The following is a 21999-nucleotide window of genomic DNA, read 5'->3' on the forward strand; positions in this document are numbered from 1 at the left end:
TCGAGAGCTGGCAGTTTATGTTGCGACCAGAGTGGAGGGTGTGGAGAGTGCTGGGATCGTAGGTGTGGGGGGTCGGGGGACCACGGTACTTGGCGCTGGTTGCGGTCGGGTCGCGGACGGGCGTAGACTGGCTTGCCTTTTGTGCGCCTTTGGAGCGCAGTGACTGCCATTAAGTAGGGGTCGGGGGAGGGTGGTCAGCTGGGAGGCAGGAGGAACTTACTGAGGGGGAGGGGCCGTGGCGGCAGCAGCAGCCGGGAGCACGGGAAGAGGCAGTGAGGAGGGTAGGAGGGAAAAGACAGGAAAGCAAAACAGGCAAATAGAAAGAGGAACAAAGAAGATAATGCAAACACGAGAAAAGGCAAAAATTAGAGAAAAAAGGCAAAACACTAGAAAGCAATCAAAGGCGCAAAATACGAGAAAAAAAGGGCAAACCAAGAGGCAAAAAGGCAAAACAAGAGAAGCAAGGGACACAGAACAGAGCGGAATAGCAGAAGGGCAGAGTGCTCTTCCACTAGACCACCCGGGATGAGGTGCAGGCAGGAGCCTGCGGGTGGAGGAGGGCCTCGAATACCTACCTGAAGGGCTCAAGCTGGCGCTGAAGGCAGAACCTTAACGGTGGAGCTGCGGGGGGGGGGGAGAGCAGTGACTCTGACCAGGAGGTTGTCTCTGGCTTGTCTCTAGCTTACTTACCCTTTTACTGCTCTCCATTTCTATCTCAATAATACTTACCCCTACCTTCCTCTGTCTACCTTGCCTCTCAATACATGTTCTCTCAGTCTCATCTTTTCTTAATTTGCCTCTGTCTCTCTACTTCTCTAACTTGCAGTATCTCATATCTCGCTCCCTCACCAATCAATAAATCCCTGCCATTCTCCCTACCTTACTGTTTTAATTACTAAGTATGGGCCAAAAATTTGTTCCGCTCGTGAAATTTGTGGATTTTTGGCAATTTCGCAATCCGCGAAACTCGCAAAATTGCCACAAAATTCGCAAATTCGCTCGCAGGTGGATTTTTTTTATTTTTTATGACTAGCTCTCTCAAGGGACCAAAGTTACAGGCACACACGGTCACCGGAGGCAAATCTTCTGGCCCTTTACGCAGCTGCAGTGTAGGAAAAGCACTATACATTTACCCAACGAGGTAGCACTTACTGATTAGCCAGTAGAAAGTACTCCAGTTGAGTAGAGGTATTGCACAAAACAGTGGCATCTTCGTGGATAACTATGCAGGGCAGGATTCATTCTGGCACGAGGCTCCTGTCACAAAAATTAAACCTCAACAGGAAGCACTTGCAGATATAAATAAAGCTGGTGCCCGAGTTGAAGCTCAAATTCAGTAACGTTTTAATCAGCCCAAAAGAAATTAGTGAGCACGGTCGAGGCTGGGCAAGTGTGCTTTAACCCCATATGTGCCGTCTAAAATTAGCTGTAGTACTCGAGGGAGGTCTTTGAATCCATCAGTTTCTCGAGTGCAATTCCCGTGTAGTTCCTGTGACCAGGAGGCTGCTTTCGCCTCACCTGCTGCCCTGCTCGCTCTCTTACCCTTTATACACAAGAAAACAAGAGGCATGTTGACACACATAGAAGCCCCGCCCGTTCGACCCCGCACCACACACTAGCGGTATCAAACGTCTTCCCGCCCTTTCCCAACTATGATGGACAGCTCACTCAAGGGACCTCGGCGCCTTTTGGCGCGCTGGCAAAGTTACAGGCACACATGGTCAGTGGAGACAAATCATCTGGCCCTTTACGCAGCTGCAGTGTAGGAAAAGCACTATACATTTACCCAACGAGGTAGCACTTACTGGATTAGCCAGTAGAAAGTACTCCAGTGCAAATCGCAAAAAAATCCGCGAGTTTGCAGGAAAATCCACGAATTCGCAGATTTTTTTGCGATTTCGCGCAAATTTGTGGACCGCAGATCCGCAAAATTCGCCCATACTAATTAATTATCCCATTCTCACACAACCCTTCTCCTCTATCTACAACCCTCTAACTCTTTCTTTCTGCCACACATACCTTTCTGTCTTTCTGTCTCAGATATTTTGCTTTACTTCACCCCACCTCTTCTACCTCATCTCTCTCCTCTCTCTTACTCTCTTTAAACACATCTTTCTATCTCTACTCGTACCTCATGTCTGTCTATTCTATTCTTTTCTATCCTTTCTATTCCATTCTATTCTATTCTATTCTATGTGTCTTATATAGTTCACAGCTGCCCCGAGAGGCCTCCCGTGGCTGAGACAGGCCCACCTGCAAGACCTAGGCCAGTCAGGCTAACGTTAAAATAGGTAGGTCTTTAGAATTTTTCTAAAGGAAGTTTCTGGCTGGGTTAGTCTTAATTTGACAGGGAGGGAATTCCACAATTTAGAGCCATATAGGCAAAGGATCAACCACCACATCTGGCTTTCCTGACCTTGGAGATGGTCAACAGAGGGGAGCTCTCGGAGCGAAGAGATCTTCTTGGCACGTATAGGCAGACTAGTCTTCGTATCAGAAGGGGACCTTTTCCCTGCATTGCTTGGTGGGCCATGCATAGGACTGTCTACCTCACATCTCTTTTAACACACCTCTCTACCCCCCTCTACCTGTCTGTCTTGGCATCTATTCTTTATAAACCCCTGTCTCCCCATTCTCTCTACCTTGCCTCATTCTCTGCCATCTCTGCTCCTTTTCTATTTTACCTCCATATATCTCTCCTCAATCTACTTCCCCTCTCTCTCAAGCTGATCTCTTTACATCAGCTCTGCATTTCTAACCCTCACTCAATCCTCTCTTTAGCTTACCACTCTCTTCCTCACCTCCCTTTACCTGTCTGCAGCCTCCACCCCTTTGTCTTAAATCGAGCTGGAAGTCACTGTCTAGTCATAGAAGAATAGACATTTAACCTCTTCCGTGCTCGTGATGGAACCACTCCGTCACGAGCCACGGACGCGCTGTGCTGGGGACGGAGTGCTTCCATCATGGTGCGGCGCCCCGCCCACACTCCAGGAATTCCGCGCCTGCGCGGGCGTTCTATTGAGCGGGCGGGGCCGTGACGGAACCACTCCGTCACAAGCACAGCGCACCCGTGGCTCGTGACGGAGTGGTTCCGTCACGAGCATGGCGGCGCCGCGTGGACCCCCCTCCCTCCATCTCCGCGGCGGAATTACCGCCGCGGCGAAGGGGTTAAAGAGGAGGTGAAGATAAAGCAGGGGAAGAGAAACAGCGGAATGAAGAACAAGCATTTGCAATGCAATTTGTCTTGCCTTTGGGACCTTACATGTATTTAGCTATGCAGCACATTAGCCTGGGTGCTGAAACATCTAGGGTTCTTTAACATGGAGGGAAAGTAAGCAAAAAACTGCGTGACATGCCAGGTATGGGAACACATAGAGAGAAATGCTGCCTTTCAGCTGAAAATGGTATAGTCCAAAGCTCTGTTTTTAATATAAAATCAGGGCCTTCGGTCGTCATATCACTGAAAATACAAGATTTGAAAAAAATATTATTGTCTACGGGTGCTCATGGAAGGCAATTTCTATGGACTGGAATCTAGAGAATACTAAAGTGCATCTGGTATTTTACTGACTTCTGCTGGTCATTTTCTATAAAGAAAGTTAAATAGAGGCAGTTGCCGGAAAAATAAAAAAAGAAAGTCCCTCAGCAGAAAGCAATTCTGGTATTTTATCAATCAATCAATCAATCAAAGCATTTATATAGCGCACTACTCACCCGGAGGGTCTCAAGGCGCTGGACCTCTGCTGGTCGTTTTCTATCAAGACAGTTAAATAGAGGCAGTTGAACAAAAAAAAAGTCCCTAAGCGGAAGCAGACAAGTCCTATGGATGATCTCCAGAGCCCACTAAAGTATATACTTGAGGTCTTGCATGCTCAACCTAAAAAACCGGGGAGCTGTGCTTTGATTTTCCTTATTGCAGAGAGAATTCTAATTGAGAAGGGGGCTTTCTTTTTTATTACAAACATCTGGCAAATAAAGCTCCAATTTCAAGTACAATGTGGATATGTCTTATTTTAATAATCTGAACCAGTGTATTAAACAACCACTAAATCGCCATTTTCTTGGTTTTCTTATAATGGGAAAAGCAGGTAGGTTAAACAATGAATTCCACGTAAAATTCAGTTGCAAGGCAAAACATCTAGGTACAAATGCAAAAAGAAATGGCCCTTGGAAATTCTTGTTCAAACGTTATTTTGGGACTAGTTAGCCGGAGGACACTAGGCATCTTGAAATTTCAACAATCGTTGCATGCCCGCACATCTAAAAATGTAACATATAATCCAATATTGTTTGAAATCATGTGGTTTGAATGAACTGAAAATGGCTTGTAAATGTTTATTATTTCCGAAGAATAAGCCCCAAAATATGTGTGGCCTAAAGCACCAAAAATCCATTAGATGGACGCCCATGATAATGAGTTAGACGAAGTACATTTTTCCCACTATTAATAATAGATATACCATTGACTCGTTTGGATATAACAGGATTCTAAATGAACCCCGAAATATATCCCAGTACAAGATGGATAGACAGCATGCAGTTTTGTTACACAAGGTTCACACATTTTCAAATGTCAAGTTCAAAAAGTTGAAAAAGTGCAGAGTATAAGGAAAGGGTTTCCAAGCAACTCAGCAGCACAATTTGAGCGGAGACAACATGCTGAGCCGCGTGGCTGGATGGCAGAGCAGTGTTGCCCAGGCCGCAGCCCATAAACGCTGCTGGGCGCCATGGAAAGAATGCGCCCATATAAATGCCAGCAGGGGGAGGGGGGGGGGGGGGGGGGTGGAGCTGGTGAGGATGCGGGACATACCCGTGCAGGCACCAGCATGCCTTTACGGTCCCGTGCAGGGCTGTAATACTTCACTGGCCTTCAATTAAAACAAGATCTTCAGCATGAGAGTGTGTGGTGACCAGCTGGGAGGTACATTGCACTGCATTCCATTGAGACTTTCGGTGACATCATCAGCCACATGGTAAATGTACACACTATTTATCAATGTTGTCACTAAGTAATAGCAGGGCTTTACAAGCCCTGTGTGAACATATGTTGTAGATTATTTAGGCAAACCCTGTGTAAACACCGACATTACTATTTTGAATTGTGTTAGGAACATACTGGAACCAGACAGCATTTTAGCAAGTATTCACTACAAGCTACATACATAAAGTCGACTATAGTAATTATAGCTATATTAAATGTAAAGAATGTAAAAAAAAAAAGAGTAGGGGCCATATCAGATTATGTTATTTTGTTCTCCAATTTGAATTGATCTGCGTTAAATTGTGTTGTGCTTAACGTGTATACCATATTACAACATTAATGTTCAGACCGAATTATAACATATGATGTCATATTTATCGTTTCTGTTCTTCAATTAAATTACGTTTTTGAGTGATTGCACCTCTAATAATTATGGCTTACTAAAATATTTATATAAGGACGTTATTAATACAAATAAGATGGGTACATTGCAAATATTCTCAGCATACCTCACATACTAAGCATGACCACGTATGAAAGTGTGAAGTTCCAAAGTTGGCTGACTTGCATATAGCATTACTTTTAAAATAACCTTTCAAGCTTTGCATATTGTGCAACATTATATATAAGACAAACATTGGTAAAGCAAATAGGTCTCGCCTGTGCATGATATTGTTTTTATCAATATTTTTAGACGTGTTGTATAGCGGTGCGACTACTGTGTGGAATGGCAGAAAGATTTTTAAAAATCATTCTGACGAGGAAAGAAGCAACACACGAATAATGGGAGAGCGGGTGAGGGATAAGAAGTAACAGCACAGACAACTGGACGGCAGAGGAAAGAAGCAACAACATGAACAACGACAAGAAGCAACAACACTGACAACAGCAGAAGCAACAACACGAATAATGGGAGGGCGGGTGGGGGATAAGAAGTAACAGCACAGACAACTGGACGGCAGACGAAAGAAGCAACAACATGAACAACGACAAGAAGCAACAACACTGACAACAGCAGAAGCAACAACACGAATAATGGGAGGGCGGGTAAGGGTAAGAAGCAGCGACACAGGCAACGGGAGGGTGGAGGAAAGAAGCAAGAACATGGACAATGGTAGGGCAGATGAGGGAGAAGCAAGAACACGAAGAACAGTAAAAAAGAACTACACAAATAATGGCAGGGCAGATGCGAGAAGAAACAACAAAATGGACAATGGGGACGCAGCAAGAGCAAAGATGGACGGATGAACGGAGGGCAGCTGGGGGCAGGCAGCAACACCACAGATGGAAGGAGGGAGGGATGGCAGGTGGAGGCATGCAACAGAATAGAAGGTAGGAAGGAGGGTGAGTGGGGGCATGCAACCAGAGAGAAAGCCATAGTGGGTGGGGCAAGTAACACAGACTAGTGAGGGTGAAGCAAGCGGCACGGATGAGGGATGGAGGGTGGGGGCAACCAACGCAGACGAAGAAGAGGGAGTGAGAGTGGGTGGGGACAAGCAACACAGATGTGGGAGAAAGAGTTGCTGGGGATGAGGGGTAGAGTGCTTTAAGGCAAAAAAAAGAGTAGAACCTAAAACAAGCATTGGATAAGCCAATAGGTTTTGCCTACGCCAAATATATTGCCTATGTCAATGTTTTTAATATATTGCGCACTAGTTGAACTCCTGTGCAACATGGCTTAAATATTTTTTAGCATTGACTGCCTTGTCACACTTTTCCTTTTTTTTTTACTAATAAGTAAAACAGTAAGTAAAAACACACAGTGTAATGTAACTGGTGCTCATGCAAAGCACTCTAATACCTTGGGGTCGAGTTTGTGCTAAATAAAAAGGAGACAAAAATGGATGCTAAGACCTTTGGGTCGAAGAGAGATTTTAACCATCGGTAATAATAATAGAGCATCCCACCTAGTTATCTGGCAATGCCTTCCTGTCTCCTTATCCAACAGGCAAGTTGTCTATGCCATGATATATTTTTGGGGCTATACACATCACTAAATATCATCAGAATGTTTAGGCACTTGTTAGCTTGTGTTCCATGGGTGAGACGCCAGGGTATATAGTATATGTTGTGAAGATTTCTGGAGGGGGCAACAAGGGGGGGGGGAACTATAGGTTTTGTGGTCCCTGGTTTTAAGGGACTGGCACCGTAATTGTTGTTTAAGATCATATTGTAGGCGGTAAGTGCACTGCATTCAGCATTTGGCCATACAAACGTTAAGGCATTGCAGCTCAAAGTACTGAGAAAAGGTAAACAGTCACACCTAGCCCACAGCCCTGCTTCTCTCCACGGTGTCAGTGACAAAGGCACAGCAGGGGGAGATACATATGCAGGGGAGAGACAGGGGGACCCCCATCTCTCCATCCCCTCTCGAAGAAAGTTGCAAACACAATGTACCGTGTGATATGCAAAGCCCACCAAGGCACAAAGAGGCAGAAGAGTGCCATTTGAGGCGATAAAGGTATAAATATTCAAGGAGAGTCAGGATGAAGAGGGGGGAAAAGTTTGAACTGTTAAGAGAATTAAAGAAGACTTCTCTCATCCGAGCCCTACCTCTCCTTCAGAGAAAACAAACCTTTGCTGCTCGGCAGACCACTTAAAAATGGGCGGGAGACCTGGCCAGATAAAGGGAAGCAAACCCAGATGAGATATTAGGGAAAACAAGAGTGGGGACTGAGGGCTGTCAAAGGGGGCGCACAGGTTAGAAGCTGAGGAGGAAACAAGAGAGGAAGGGTCAGGGCCAGACTGGGAACTCAAAGCAGCCCTGGCAGTTTTGTAGGACTAGCCCCCGGGAGAAAGGCGGGGCGCAAGGGTGAAGCACTGCTGCTTTTGTTACTGGGGGCCAGGGGCGCATTGGCACTGCGGGCATTCGGGAATCGGCCGAAGGGCCGCTGTTTCAGTGCCCTCTGTGGGCCGTTTTTTTCCTCCCCTTTCCCAGTCCACAGAGAGTGCTCTCTGCTGTCTGCTCTCTGTCGACTGGGAAATGGGAGGAAAAAAACGGCCCACAGCACGGAGACAGAGACAGAAATGAAAGCGCTTCACTGTGCAGGCCATACAGCGATTATCAGCTGTGGCCTCTACTGCACCCCCTGCCCTGCAAAGCAATCACGCTGAGGGTGGCTGGGGAGGGGGTGATTGTTTACAAGAATCGGCCTCCCTCCCCCCCCCCCCCCCCCCCCCCCCCCCCCCCCCCCGGAGGGAGGCCTTTTGAGCCATTTTCACCATGGCCCCCCTGGGGCCCACGCCGCCTGGGAAACAGTGATAGTCTTAACACCTCGCCCACAGCCCCTCACATTCAGGGCACAGTGGGCGAGGAAGAATAGGTCTGGCTGTGGGGGCCAGGTGATGTTTTGAAAGCGCACAATCTTCACCTTAGACCCCCCCCCCCCCCCGTCCCCCCGTGCAAGAAGTTTAAAAAAAAAAAGGGTTATAGTTCTTTCTCGGTGTCATTTTAGAACTGATGCATTTTCAATATTACATTCAAGGAAGTCATGGTTGCAGCTTTTCTATTTTATGCAACTAACAACCATTGACAAAACCTATAGTTCTGGCTTGTTGTAGGTGTAACATTACTTGCTGTATTATATATCTGAACGCAATGACAGAAGCAGCAAAATACCAGTCGGGCGGCACACTATGCTAAGCACAGATTTGTAGCTTAGGTGTTTTAAGCTACGCCCTTAATTACATTGAACACCCCCTTTGGAGAGACCCCTCAGTTTTGTCATCCCACTTAAAGCCCTGGAAACAACACCATGTCACAGACACCTCAGGGCCTGGCACTGTGCATCATGCATGACTCATGACTTCCAAGGTTTCAGATTGACTATGTGCAGGGGCATCTTGAACGCCTCCCTTTGCTTTAGGAACTACAGCGAGGGGTGAGTTCCTGATGAGTCTCTTCTGTCTGCAATGCTGCTTACAAAGGCTCAGCTCACAATTATTGTGAAAAGGTGGGTGAGAGAGTAAGTGAAGGGATGGCTGGATGGATCAGTGAAAGGGTGAATGGATGAATGAAAGGGTGAATGGATGGATGATGAGAGAGAATGGGTGGATGGATGAGTGAAATGATGGATGGATTGATTAATTGATAAGTGAAAGTGTGAATGGATGAACAGATGTGTGAAAGGGTGGCCGTAAGGATGGATGAGTGAGTGAAAGGGAGGGTACATGGGCAAAAGATTGGATAGATGAGTGAAGGAGTGAAAGGATGGAAGGATGGATGATTGAAAGGATGGATGAGTGATAGGGTCAATGGATGGATGCATGAGTGGATGAGTAGATGGATAGTTGGGTGGATGGAAGGAAGGATGGATGGCTAAGTGAAAGGGTCGATGGAGAGAGAAAGGGAGAATGGATGGCTGAAAGGGTGAATAGGTGGAAGGATGAGTGACTGGGTGGATGGATAAGAAAGTGAAAGGATGGCTGGATAGGTGAGAGGGCAAATGGCTAGATGGATGAGTGAAGAGATGAATTGGGTGAAAGGGTGGATGGAGAGAAAAAGTGAGGATGGATGTGTGGATGACTGAAAGGGTGAATGTGTCTAAGGGTGAGTGACTGGGTGGATGGATGAGTAAGTGAAAGGGTGGCTGGATGGGTGAAAGGGTAAATGGATGGATGAGTGAATGGATGGATGGATGGGTGGAAGAGTGGATGAATGGGTGGATAATGGGTGGATGAGTAAAAGGGTGGATGGAGGGATGGATGAGTGAAATGATGGATGGAAGAATACATGATGGATAGGTTTGCAAATGGTTGAATATGTTTGGATCTGGATTAGCGGCATCTTATGTTTGCCACTTTACATCTCACAATGACTATCCAAGCAGATCTTCCCGACCATTTCTCTCACCAAACATGCCTGCTCAGAACCATGAATTGTAAACAAAATATCAGACTGGACAACCCAGTGCTGTAACCATATATATAGATTATTATCATATGAAATATCACAAAAAGACCTGCACAGTTGATCAAAGCTGCGTGCATACCGAAAAACCGTGAAGTACACGATTGGTTCAACCTGATATAAACTTATTTTGACTAGTGCTTAAATGGTTGTCTATTTACTTACTTACATAATAATGCGCAACCTCCTCTGATGATAAAGATCAATTTACAATGGTCAGGCGATTTCAGTAGTTGCTTCCTAAGTTAAATTTGCCCGGCGTGAAAACGCCTCTAATACCATACGAAGTTATTCAATAAAGAGGCAGGCACTGGAGACTGGAAGACAGGAAACAAGTTTTATTCCGTCGGAGTAGAACACGTCAGATCGGACAACAAGGTATCGTCTCGAGGTGCTCTCTCAACCTCTCTGAGACCTGGTCTTTTATACACTGGTTTAAGACATGTGAACGTCCTTTATTACAACAGGGACATTGTAGAGCATGAGAATGACATCAGAACGATATCCCCGACACCCCCGGTTCCAGCCCATCCCAACACATGACAACAGTAGAGACCCTTTCCCCTCATATGATTGGGAGGGGGCTATCACGCAGCTGAGTGTTCTGCCGATCTCTTTGGAATGTGTGCGCCTGATCGAATCTCCGGGGGTGGGGATGTCATGATCAATAGTGGCCTCTTTCAGGAGAGGCGAGCGCATGCAGTAATGGGCAATAAACTGTATCCTCGGGCTAAAGGATGACCAGCAGTCAATGCTGACTGTTGGACAGGCCCCACGAAGGGCTCGCTCCCTCCCCGCATGACAGGGCCCAGACACCGGCTCTCCGGGGGCTACCCGCAGAAGCAACCCGCAACCCGTCCCCTCCGGGACGCCTGCTCCCGGATATCTCTGTGTCACGGGCCCGGGCCCCCGGCAGCCCCATTGCCCGGCCCAGCCGCCATCTTGGACACTGCACCACGCGGCCGCGTGGCCTCAGCTCGACCCCAACCCTGGGCCCGGCCAGGCCCCGCCATCCCGGCACCACCATCCATCCAGGAGGTGAACGGACCACTTGGCAGGCTAATGGGAGAAAGAAGTGTCGATGGCTCTCCCCCGCCAGGTGCCGATCGCCCCCAGCCTCCCCGGGTGCTGGCTCCACCCCCCTGCTGGGTGTCTGGACTCCCTCATCCCAGACCTCCCGACCTCCCAGTGCGAGGGTCCGGACATCAAAGGGCGCCAGACCTATAACCGAGGAGCCCCAGAGCAGGAAGGCAGTTGTATCCTGGAGTCGAGAGACACCGAGAAGAACTCATCCTTGACGGACTGCTGGCACTGCCGCAGCCCTGCCTTGTGAACTATCGTCCTGCCTGCTGGCGCTGCCGCGGCCTTCTGCAACCTTCATCCTCGTGGGACCTGCTGGCGCTGCCGCGGCCCGTTGTAACTTCCATCTTCGTTGGGACCTGCTGGCGCTGCCGCGGCCCGTTGCCACCTACGATCTCTTCGGGACCTGCTGGCGCTGCCGCGGTCCGACCCGTCCGACCGCCGAGCTCGAGGATTGTGAGCTACCGCCGTTTCACCTCAGTACCCGTAGGTACCAAGACTGTCCCGCTACCCCCTTTCCCTACTAGAGACTAGAATTGAGAGGATCATCGTGTCCTGATCTCCTTGTATCGTACTACCTTACTTCAAGAACTGCCTATAAAAGGTGTTACTCTGATCTTCGTGTGGTGTCCATCTGTGGGGGGGGGAAGTTACTTGTCTGTACGATCGCTGGAGACGGCCCTCACCGGAGGCCTCTCCCCTTGTGCTCGGCCGACCCTCCAGGTCCCCGTCTAACATTGGTGGCCAGCGGCGCGATCCCAACCAACGCGTAACCGTACAGAGAGTAACTCACCCTACGACTAATCCACAATGACGACCAGAGAGAGCGGATCTGCAGAGAAATTCCAGATGGAAAAACTGGAAGAGTACAACCACCGAGAGCTAAAACAATTTTGCATAGAACTAGGCATTGCCACCACCGGTCTGAGCACGAAAGAGGACTTCAAACACGCCCTAGAATCCTGGGCAGAGACAAATATCGCCGGACCCCGGGACCCCGAAGCCCCGGAGACAAACACCACTCTGACGGAAGAAAGGAGAACGGATCTCTCCCGGGAAGAGATCCGAGAACGAGAGAAAAATAGACTACACGAGTTAGAGTTGGCACGGCTCAAATTAGACGGAGAATTGAAACTGGCAGAACAAAAGATGAACTTAGAACACTTACGGCTCCAAGAAGAGCGAGAGGAAAAGCAGAGACAGAGAGAACTCGAAGAAAAAAGACTGGCATACGAACACGAGTGCAAGCTAGCGGAGATAGAAATGTGCAAACAGAACAAAGACCTAGGGGTGCCCGAGCAACCGCGCCCCCCAGGTACTACCGAACAGAAGGTCCACATCCCCAAGGATGTGGTCCGTGAATACTATCGGAATGACGACATACAGCAGTGGTTCAAGGCCTACGAGATCGCCATGACTGCCCACCGGATCGCTCGAAGTGACTGGGGAGCAGGTCTATGGGGGAGATTCGTCAATGAAGGCCGGGATGCCCTGCTGCAGCTTCCGGACCATCAAATGACGTCCTATGACCACATGAAGGCCGCCCTCCTCAGTCGATATGGGCTGACGCCCGAGATGTACCGCCAGAGGTTCCGCAACTGCACCCGGATCCCGGGTACAACCTGGATAGAATATGTGAACTATTTCAGCCGAGCCTTCGAGGGATGGATCAAGGGTAGCAACGTAACAACCTACGAACAGCTCTTCAACCTCATTGTGTGGGAGCACCTCTCCAACAACTGCTTCGTCGAGCTCAGGCAGCACCTCCTCGACAGTAAATTGACTGACCCACGGCAGCTCGCCGCCGAGGCTGACCGATGGGAGAGCACCCGAGTGACCCGGAGTGGGCCAAACGAGCAGAACAGAACCAACCAAGGTCATCATCGTCCCCGAGGAGGAGGAGGAGGACAGGGCCGGGGCAGAGACGCCGTCCCAGCCGCTCCCGCCAACAACACCCCGCCCCCGGCCGGCCGGGGCAACCCCCCGATGCGCCCGGGGTTCCGAGCCAACGTTACGTGTCATCGATGCCAGCGAGTCGGCCACTATGCCAGTGACCCGACCTGCCCAAAGAACCAGACCCCCGGACCCCGCCAGGTGGCTGCCGCCGCCCTAGGAGAAGAGCAAGTCTCCGAAGAGTATGAGCAGGAGCAGCCCGAGTGGGAACCTGCCGCCATGACCCTGGCCTGCCTAGGGGGAAGAGACCTGATCCCGCGGGCTCCCCTACCAGCCAACACCAGGAAATACAGCCAGTGGGTGAACATAAATGGGCGTAAGGCCGAAGCCCTGCGTGACACAGGGGCCAGTGTGACGGCCGTCCGTTGTCACCTGGTGACCCCAGAACAAATTCTGCCAAACGTTCTTTGCCCCGTCCGATCGGCCGACAATTCGGAGAGCCTGTGTCGGATGGCCTGCGTCCCCTTCGAATGGGGAGGAGTCTCCGGTATGTTAAAAGTGACTGTCCGCGACGATGCCCTCGTGGACTGCCTCCTGGGGAACGATCTCGAGAGTTCCCCGTGGGCAGCCGTTGAAAGAAGAGAGCACCTGGGGATGTTAGGCCTCCCGGGCTGGGCGTGCGTAACAACCCGGTCCATGGCCGCCGACACCATCCCTAGATCTGAAGAACCCGAATGGCCAGCACCTCCTCCCCCGATCGCTCCAGAGGGAGACTCCATCCCTACCGACACCCCGGAACAAACCCACGAAGAGCCCGCTCAGCCCCAAGACCTTCCGGACCTGGCTCAGTGGCGTCAGGAAGGGGGGCCCACCCAAGAACAATTCCGGCAAGAGCAAAAGACATGTCCCTCCCTCGAGGGACTGCGACAGCAAGCGCTCGCCCAGGGCGCAGGAGACACCGCAGGGGCCCACTGGATCTATTGGGACAATGACCTACTGTACAGCGAACAAAGAATAGCGGAGCTGGGGGCCAGTCGAGTGCTGGTGGTGCCCCTCCGTTTCAGAGACTTCCTTCTGAACTTGGCCCATGATGTCCCCCTGGCTGGACACTTGGGGCAAGACAAAACATACAACCGCCTGGTGACTCACTTTTACTGGCCGAAAATGAGAAATGACGTCTCCACCCACTGCCGGTCCTGCCCGACCTGCCAGGCCAGCGGGAAGAGCGGCCACAAACTCAAGGCACCTCTGCAACCATTCCCCGTTGTGACCACCCCGTTCGAAAGGGTGGGAATAGACATTGTGGGGCCCCTGGACCCCCGAACAGCACAAGGGCATCGATTCATCCTGGTCCTGGTGGACCACGCCACCCGCTATCCTGAGGCGGTTCCCCTTCGAACTGTAACAGCACCAGTGGTAGGTCGAGCCTTAATGGGGGTCTTCTCTCGAGTGGGCTTCCCCAGGGAAGTCGTCAGCGACAGGGGCACGAACTTTATTTCAAAATATATGAAATCCCTATGGCAACAGTGCGGAGTCACCTACCAATTCACAACCCCCTATCACCCGCAAGGAAACGGACTGGTCGAGCGATTCAACCGCACTCTCAAGGGGATGATCATGGGGCTGGAAGAACCCCTACGCCGCCAGTGGGACGTGCTACTACCGTGCCTCCTCTTCGCCTACCGAGAAGTCCCCCAGAAGTCCCTCGGCTTCAGCCCTTTCGAACTCCTGTACGGACACCCTGTTCGCGGGCCTCTCAGCCTAGTTAAAGAAGAGTGGGAAATGGCCCCCCTGAAGACCCCTCCAGACGTCTACAAGTACCTCCTGACCCTCCGTAATCAGACCCGGCGATTCAGAGAGCTCGCCAAAGCCAATCTTGAAGCCAGTCAGGAGGACATGAAGAAGTGGTAAGATCAACATGCCTCCTCCATCGAATTCGAGCCTGGCCAGCAGGTATGGGTGATGTCCCCCATCGAACCTTGTGCCTTACAGGACAAATGGACGGGGCCCTTCAAGGTGATCGAGCGTAAGAGCCCCGTCACCTACCTCATCGACATGGAATCCCCCCGGAACCCCCTCCGGGTCCTCCACGCCAACAGACTCAAACCCCACTTCGTGCGCTCGGAGCTCAGCCTGCTGATGGCTACAGACAGTGGGGCGGAAGAGGACTCCGAGCCCCTCCCTGACCTACTGGGGGCCGGGGAAAAAGATGGTTCAGTGGACGGGGTCCAACTCTCCGAGGCTCTGACCCCGGAGCAGCGCCAAGACTGTCGGGCCCTCCTGCTGCAATTTGCAAACCTATTCTCCCTCACACCCGGGGTCACCCCCTGGTGTCTGCACGACGTGGACACTGGCGACAGTCCTCCTATCCGACACCGGCCGTACCGAGTACCAGATCGGGTACGCACCTGCATCCAAGAAGAAGTCTCCAAGATGCTCGCACTCGGAGTCATCGAACCCTCGGACAGCCCCTGGGCCAGCCCGGTTGTACTGGTCCCTAAAGCTGCGGCCCCGGGCACCACACCCGAGCTCCGGTTCTGCGTCGACTATCGGGGTCTGAACGCTGTCACCCGAACCGACGCTCACCCCATCCCCCGAGCCGACGAACTAGTTGGCCGCATGGGGGTGGCCCGCTACCTAAGCATCTTCGACCTGACGGCGGGCTACTGGCAGATCGGCCTCACCCCCAGGGCACAAGAACGATCCGCTTTCTCCACCCCGGATGGACACTACCATTTCAGAGTGATGCCATTCGGCATGAAAAACGCTCCAGCCACGTTTCAACGACTTGTGAACCAGGTATTGGCGGGCCTCGAAGAGTTCAGCGCCGCATACCTGGACGACATCGCGGTGTATAGCCGCCACTGGTCAGACCACCTCCGCCACCTCCGAGGGGTCCTGCAGGCCCTCCAACGGGCCGGCCTCACAATCAAGGCCAGCAAGTGCCAAATCGGCCAGGGGTCCGTGACCTACCTCGGACACCAAGTGGGGAGCGGTCTGGTGGCCCCCCTCCAGCTCAAGATCGCTGCCATCCAGTCCTGGCGCCCCCCCGTAACCCAAACCGAGGTCCGAGCCTTCTTGGGGCTCACCGGATACTATCGGCGGTTCGTAAAGGACTATGGCAGCATTGTGGGGCCCCTCACGGAACTCACATCCAAGACCAACCCAAAAACAGTCAACTGGACTCCCGACTGTCAAGCGGCCTTCGAGAGGCTGAAGGCCGCCATGTGCACCGCTCCTGTGCTCCAGGCCCCCGACTACAGCCGTGAGTTCATCGTCCAGACTGATGCCTCAGACCATGGCATCGGGGCCGTCCTCTCCCAACTGAACCCCGAGGGAGTCGACCAACCAGTGGCCTTCATCAGCAGACGCCTCCTGCCCCGAGAACAGCGCTGGAGCACCATTGAGCGAGAGGCCTTCGCAGTAGTATGGGCCCTCAAGAAGCTCCGGCCTTACCTCTTCGGAACCCACTTCCGGGTACAAACAGATCATCGGCCCCTGCAATGGCTAATGCAAATGCGGGGGGGAGAACCCCAAACTATTGCGATGGTCCATCTCCCTGCAGGGGATGGACTTCACTGTGGAGCATCGCCCTGGCCAAGACCACGCCAACGCGGATGGCCTGTCCCGCTTTTTCCGCCTCGACGAGGAGAGTCCCCAAGAGGATGGGTGACTCTCCCCGCCTTCAGCTGGGGGGGACGCATGTTGGACAGGCCCCACAAAGGGCTCGCTCCCTCCCCGCATGACAGGGCCCAGACACCGGCTCTCCGGGGGCTACCCGCAGAAGCAACCCGCAACCCGTCCCCTCCGGGACGCCTGCTCCCGGATATCTCTGTGTCACGGGCCCGGGCCCCCGGCAGCCCCATTGCCCGGCCCAGCCGCCATCTTGGACACTGCACCACGCGGCCGCGTGGCCTCAGCTCGACCCCAACCCTGGGCCCGGCCAGGCCCCGCCATCCCGGCACCACCATCCATCCAGGAGGTGAACGGACCACTTGGCAGGCTAATGGGAGAAAGAAGTGTCGATGGCTCTCCCCCGCCAGGTGCCGATCGCCCCCAGCCTCCCCGGGTGCTGGCTCCACCCCCCTGCTGGGTGTCTGGACTCCCTCATCCCGGACCTCCCGACCTCCCAGTGCGAGGGTCCGGACATCAAAAGGCGCCAGACCTATAACCGAGGAGCCTCAGAGCAGGAAGGCAGTTGTATCCTGGAGTCGAGAGACACCGAGAAGAACTCATCTTTGACGGACTGCTGGCGCTGCCGCAGCCCTGCCTTGTGAACTATCGTCCTGCCTGCTGGTGCTGCCGCGGCCTTCTGCAACCTTCATCCTCGTGGGACCTGCTGGCGCTGCCGCGGCCCGTTGTAACTTCCATCTTCGTTGGGACCTGCTGGCGCTGCCGCGGCCCGTTGCCACCTACGATCTCTTCGGGACCTGCTGGCGCTGCCGCGGTCCGACCCGTCCGACCGCCGAGCTCGAGGATTGTGAGCTACCGCCGTTTCACCTCAGTACCCGTAGGTACCAAGACTGTCCCGCTACCCCCTTTCCCTACTAGAGACTAGAATTGAGAGGATCATCGTGTCCTGATCTCCTTGTATCGTACTACCTTACTTCAAGAACTGCCTATAAAAGGTGTTACTCTGATCTTCGTGTGGTGTCCATCTGTGGGGGGGGGGAGTTACTTGTCTGTACGATCGCTGGAGACGGCCCTCACCGGAGGCCTCTCCCCTTGTGCTCGGCCGACCCTCCAGGTCCCCGTCTAACACTGACGTTCAGGCTCAGAGGAAGGGGTCATCAAAGGAGGGGTATTCATGGACTGGAAGGAGGTGTTGGTCAGGCGCGGGGTGCGATTCCCTGGGACAGAGTCATGGGAGGGGAGGGCTCATGACTTGTGCATACGAGTGCGGGGGCAGCCAGGGTGCGCGGGGAAGGCTTGCATGGTCAGGGAAATGTGCTGACGGGCGATCGTGAACAGGGAGACCATGGTACCTAAAATGGCTGTCGTGTATGCTCGTACGTGGGTCTGCAAGATGGCGTAGATGATGTTCAATACACGAACTAAAATTCCACAGTCCTCCCTTTAACATGTCTCGCCAGCTTGTCAGTTCGGATCGATCCTCATGAGACCACGCACCTCTACCTCGTATAGGGGACTCATGTGCTCAGGTTTAAAGTTCAAAGTCTTCGGGCACATACAGTTGGAAATGAGTGCACATAAAGATGGTAAACATTGAATACCTAAGCAACACCCACACAGTATCATGATTGGTATTAGCAAAAACGTGAACAGTCTCCATCCCCAGTTCTTTAAAGTGTCCCAGAACCAGCCTCCAAGCGACCATCCTTCCTGTTCCTGGTGAACCTCCGAGGACAGTCTGTGGAGGTGTTCGATTGCTTTGTAGACCGAAGGTGAGTTATCTGGCACGTAGGTGCAACAGCTGGAGCCGATGATACGGCATGCACCTCCACGGTCGGCCAGAACCCATAGTAGAAGTGTGACACTATCTGACCAGAAGTGGCGTTGTCCTTGTGGCTTTCCTGCATGAGGATCAACCAGGCGAGGCAGGAGCCGTGAACTGAGAAAGGAGAAGGGATGAAGGGGATGGAGTGTCCGGTAGCATGTGGGAGCAACCCACAGATCCAGCAGTTCGTGGCATTTGCAGCAAGGTTGTGCTGGTGCAACAGTTGTACAAAGGAATTGTTCCAGAATTCCCTACGCCTTTCTCGAAGCTGAGGTGAAAGGGTGATCAGGTGGTGCTCTTTCACGGTGGTTGGCTGGACAGTGGTTGGCAACATTTGGCGAGCGGGTGTGTTTTCCTCCAGGATCCAGAAGGAAGTCATGAGGAGGAGGCAAAAGAGGAAGACAATGAAGAAGGCGATTGTCTTTGATTCGTGCAAATTGTCAGTCTTCGGGTTCCTGTAGTGGGTATTTCCTGGTGCTTCCGACGTCTTCTTATCTGGCGCTTCCATCATCTTCTTATCTGGCGCTTCCATCATCTTCATTTTCAAGGTGCTCGGTAGTGGGCAGAACCACAGACTTAGTTTAGCTTCTCTCCAGGTAACCCTTGGTTGCTTTGGGTCACCGTTCTGAGATTTTTAACTTAGTCAGTGGCCTACTTAGCCGAAGCTCCCTCCTTTCGACGCAGGACATACCCTTCTCGAGATGGCACAGTGGGATCAGAGTGTTTTGCAAGTTCAAGTGCCTCGGTATCAGGATAGCAGTTCAATGATGGTCGGTCTTTGTTCAGGATCTCTTCCTGGGTGCTGACGTTGTCTGTCGTGGCCAGGGTCGAGGAAATCTTTTTGCAGCGATGGGCGTGCAGCCAGTGCTTCTTCCCCTCCACTCGAAGAGCCGTCCGAGTGGTGATTAGTACTTGCCAGGGGCCCGTCCACCGGGGTTCCAGACTCTTCGCTCGTTGAAAGTTCCGGATCAGGATATAGTCACCCGGTTGGATATCGTGACCAGGACCCCTGGAAGTATCGGGATGGCCTGCTGCACCTGTTGATGAATGACAGACAATGTCTTAGTTAATTTGTACAAATAATCTGACAGCAGGACGTCGGGGACGTCGTGAATGGAGGTCGGTTTGGGGGCAGTCCAGAGGTTCATAGGTCGTCCAAACACAACTTCGTAGGGGGTCAAGTGGTGCTTAGTGGGGGTGGAGCGCATCGATAGTAATGCCAGTGGAAGGGCATCTGGCCACTTAAGCCCTGTGGTGGCCACTATTTTTGACAGTTTCAGTTTCAGTGTAGCGTTGTGTCGTTCAACCAGGCCAGCGGATTGGGGGTGGAAGACCGCATGGAACCTTTGTTTGACCCCCAACCCCTTCAGGATAAGTTGGATAACTTCAGCTATGAAGTGGGGGCCATTGTCGCTCCATAAAATTCGACAAAGGCCGTAGCGAGGAAAAAACTCCTTCAGTAGTACTTTGGCAGTAGTCATGGCAGTGTTATCACGGGTCGGATAGGCTTCCACCCATTTGCTGAAGGCACATACAATGACTAATACGTACTTCAAGCCTTGGCACCTCTCTAATTGGATGTAATCCATCTGGAGGACCTCAAAGGGGTGGTCGGGGATCCCAAACCCTCCCCAGGGTACCACAGTTCCTTTCCCGGGGTTGTGTTGTAAGCAGATAAGGCACTGTTGGACTAGGCGTTTGGCTGAGTCGGGGATCTTGCCGTTGTGCCAGACTTTGGAAATGAGTTCAGTCATGGGGGCAGAACCTATGTGTGCAGGGGAATGTGCCATTGTCAGTATGGGGATCAAGTATGCATCAGGCAGCAACCATTTGTTTGTGTCCTTTGTCCGCCAGCAGCCTTCATCGTCCCTTAGACCCACCCGTGCCCACTCAGTCAGTTCGTGTGGTGTGCTGGTCGATTGGATATCCCTGATCGTTTCCCTAGCGTTGGTCCATTTTTCTGCTTGCGACCTGGTCACATACATGCGTGTCGTGGCCCTATTCTCAGCTGTGGTTCGGGCAGTGATGTCGGCTAGTGCGTTTCCCTGTCCAACTAAATCTGTCACCTTCTTGTGTGCCTGACATTTGATCACTGCTAATCGTGTGGGGAGAAGGACTGCTTCAATCAGGGCGGAGACTAAATCTCCGTGAAGGATGGGTGTACCATGGGACGTCAGGAATCCCCTTTCCCTCCACAGGATCCCAAAATGATGAACTACCCCGAAGGCGTACTGGCTGTCCGTGTAAATGTTCGCCGTGGTTCCTGCTGCTATGATACATGCTCGTGTGAGGGCAATTAGTTCTGCTGCCTGTGCGGATCGTTGTGTGATGCAAGCAGTTTCAACTACTGTTCGAGCAGTCGTTACCGCATAGGCAGCAGAAGTGGTGCCGTCTGGGAGTTTGATGCAAGAGCCATCTACCCATAGTTCTCCGTCAGGATTTGTGAAAGCAACGTCTCGGAGGTCAATTCTACTCCTAGTCTGCTCGTCTGTGAGAGTCACGCAGTCGTGTATAGGGGGCACATCGGGGTCATTTTCGGGCAAGGGTAACAGTGTGGCAGGATTCAATGTCGTGCATCTCTTCAGAGTGATGTGGGGCGCAAGCAAAGTCAATTCGTATCCTTTCAGTCGTGCACTAGTCAGGTGTTGAGTCTTTGTCTGGTTCAAAAGCGTGTCAACTGCATGGGGTACTAATACTGTGAGAGAGTTCGAAAGTACAATTCCCTCACTCTGTCGGATAGAGACAGCAGCAGCGGCTACTGCTCGAAGGCAGGCAGGTAGAGCTCTGGCGACTGGATCAAGAGTGGCAGAGAAGTAGGCACAAGGGCGCTGTTTGGCGCCGATGGGCTGGGTTAGAACGGACAATGCGCATCCCTCCCTTTCGTGAGTGTAGAGGGAGAAGGGCTTGGAGTAAAATCTGGTGTTCCTAGAATGGGTGCCGAGCAAAGGGCATCTCGCAACTCCTTAAAGGATGCTTGGCATTCGGGGGTCCACGGGAGTGGGAACGGAACATCTTTGGCCAACAGGGAAAGTAGGGGTTTTATAATGAGACTGAAATTTGGAAGCCATTGTCGGCAGAAAGAAGTAAGGCCTACTAATGAGCGGACTTGCTTCTGTGTTTTTGGAATAGGGGTGTCTAGGATGGTTTGGATTCGGTCGGGTGTAAGTTTTCTCCCTTCTTTGGACAGGAGATGACCTAGGTATGTTACTTGGGACTGACAGAACTGCAGTTTCTTTTTGGAGACTTTGTGGCCATTCTCCGCGAGAAAGTGCAAGAGTTGGATAGTGGCTGTGATTGCAAGTGGAGTGGTGTCGGCCGCCAAAAGGATATCATCGACATATTGGATCAACACCACTCCATCTGGTAGCTGGACGGCGTCCAGCTGCCTTTTTAGGCCTGGCTGTAAATGCTGGGACTTTCAGTGTAGCCCTGGGGAGCTCTACAAAATCGGGTATGAACGGTTTTTTAAAGTGAAGCCGAAGAGATAACGGCTGTCTGGATGGATGGGGATAGAGAAAAATGCATTTTTAAGATCTATAACGGTGAAGGTGGTGGCAGTGGACGGGATGAGGGTCAGAATGGTGGCGATGTCTGAGACTACGGGGTACTGTGGCACCACCACTTTGTTGACTTCTCGCAGGTCGATGATGAAGCGGTACGCTTTCTCATCCCCCTCAC

The sequence above is a fragment of the Lissotriton helveticus genome, chromosome 9, assembly GCF_964261635.1.
Source record: "Lissotriton helveticus chromosome 9, aLisHel1.1, whole genome shotgun sequence".
NCBI lineage: Eukaryota > Metazoa > Chordata > Amphibia > Caudata > Salamandridae > Lissotriton > Lissotriton helveticus.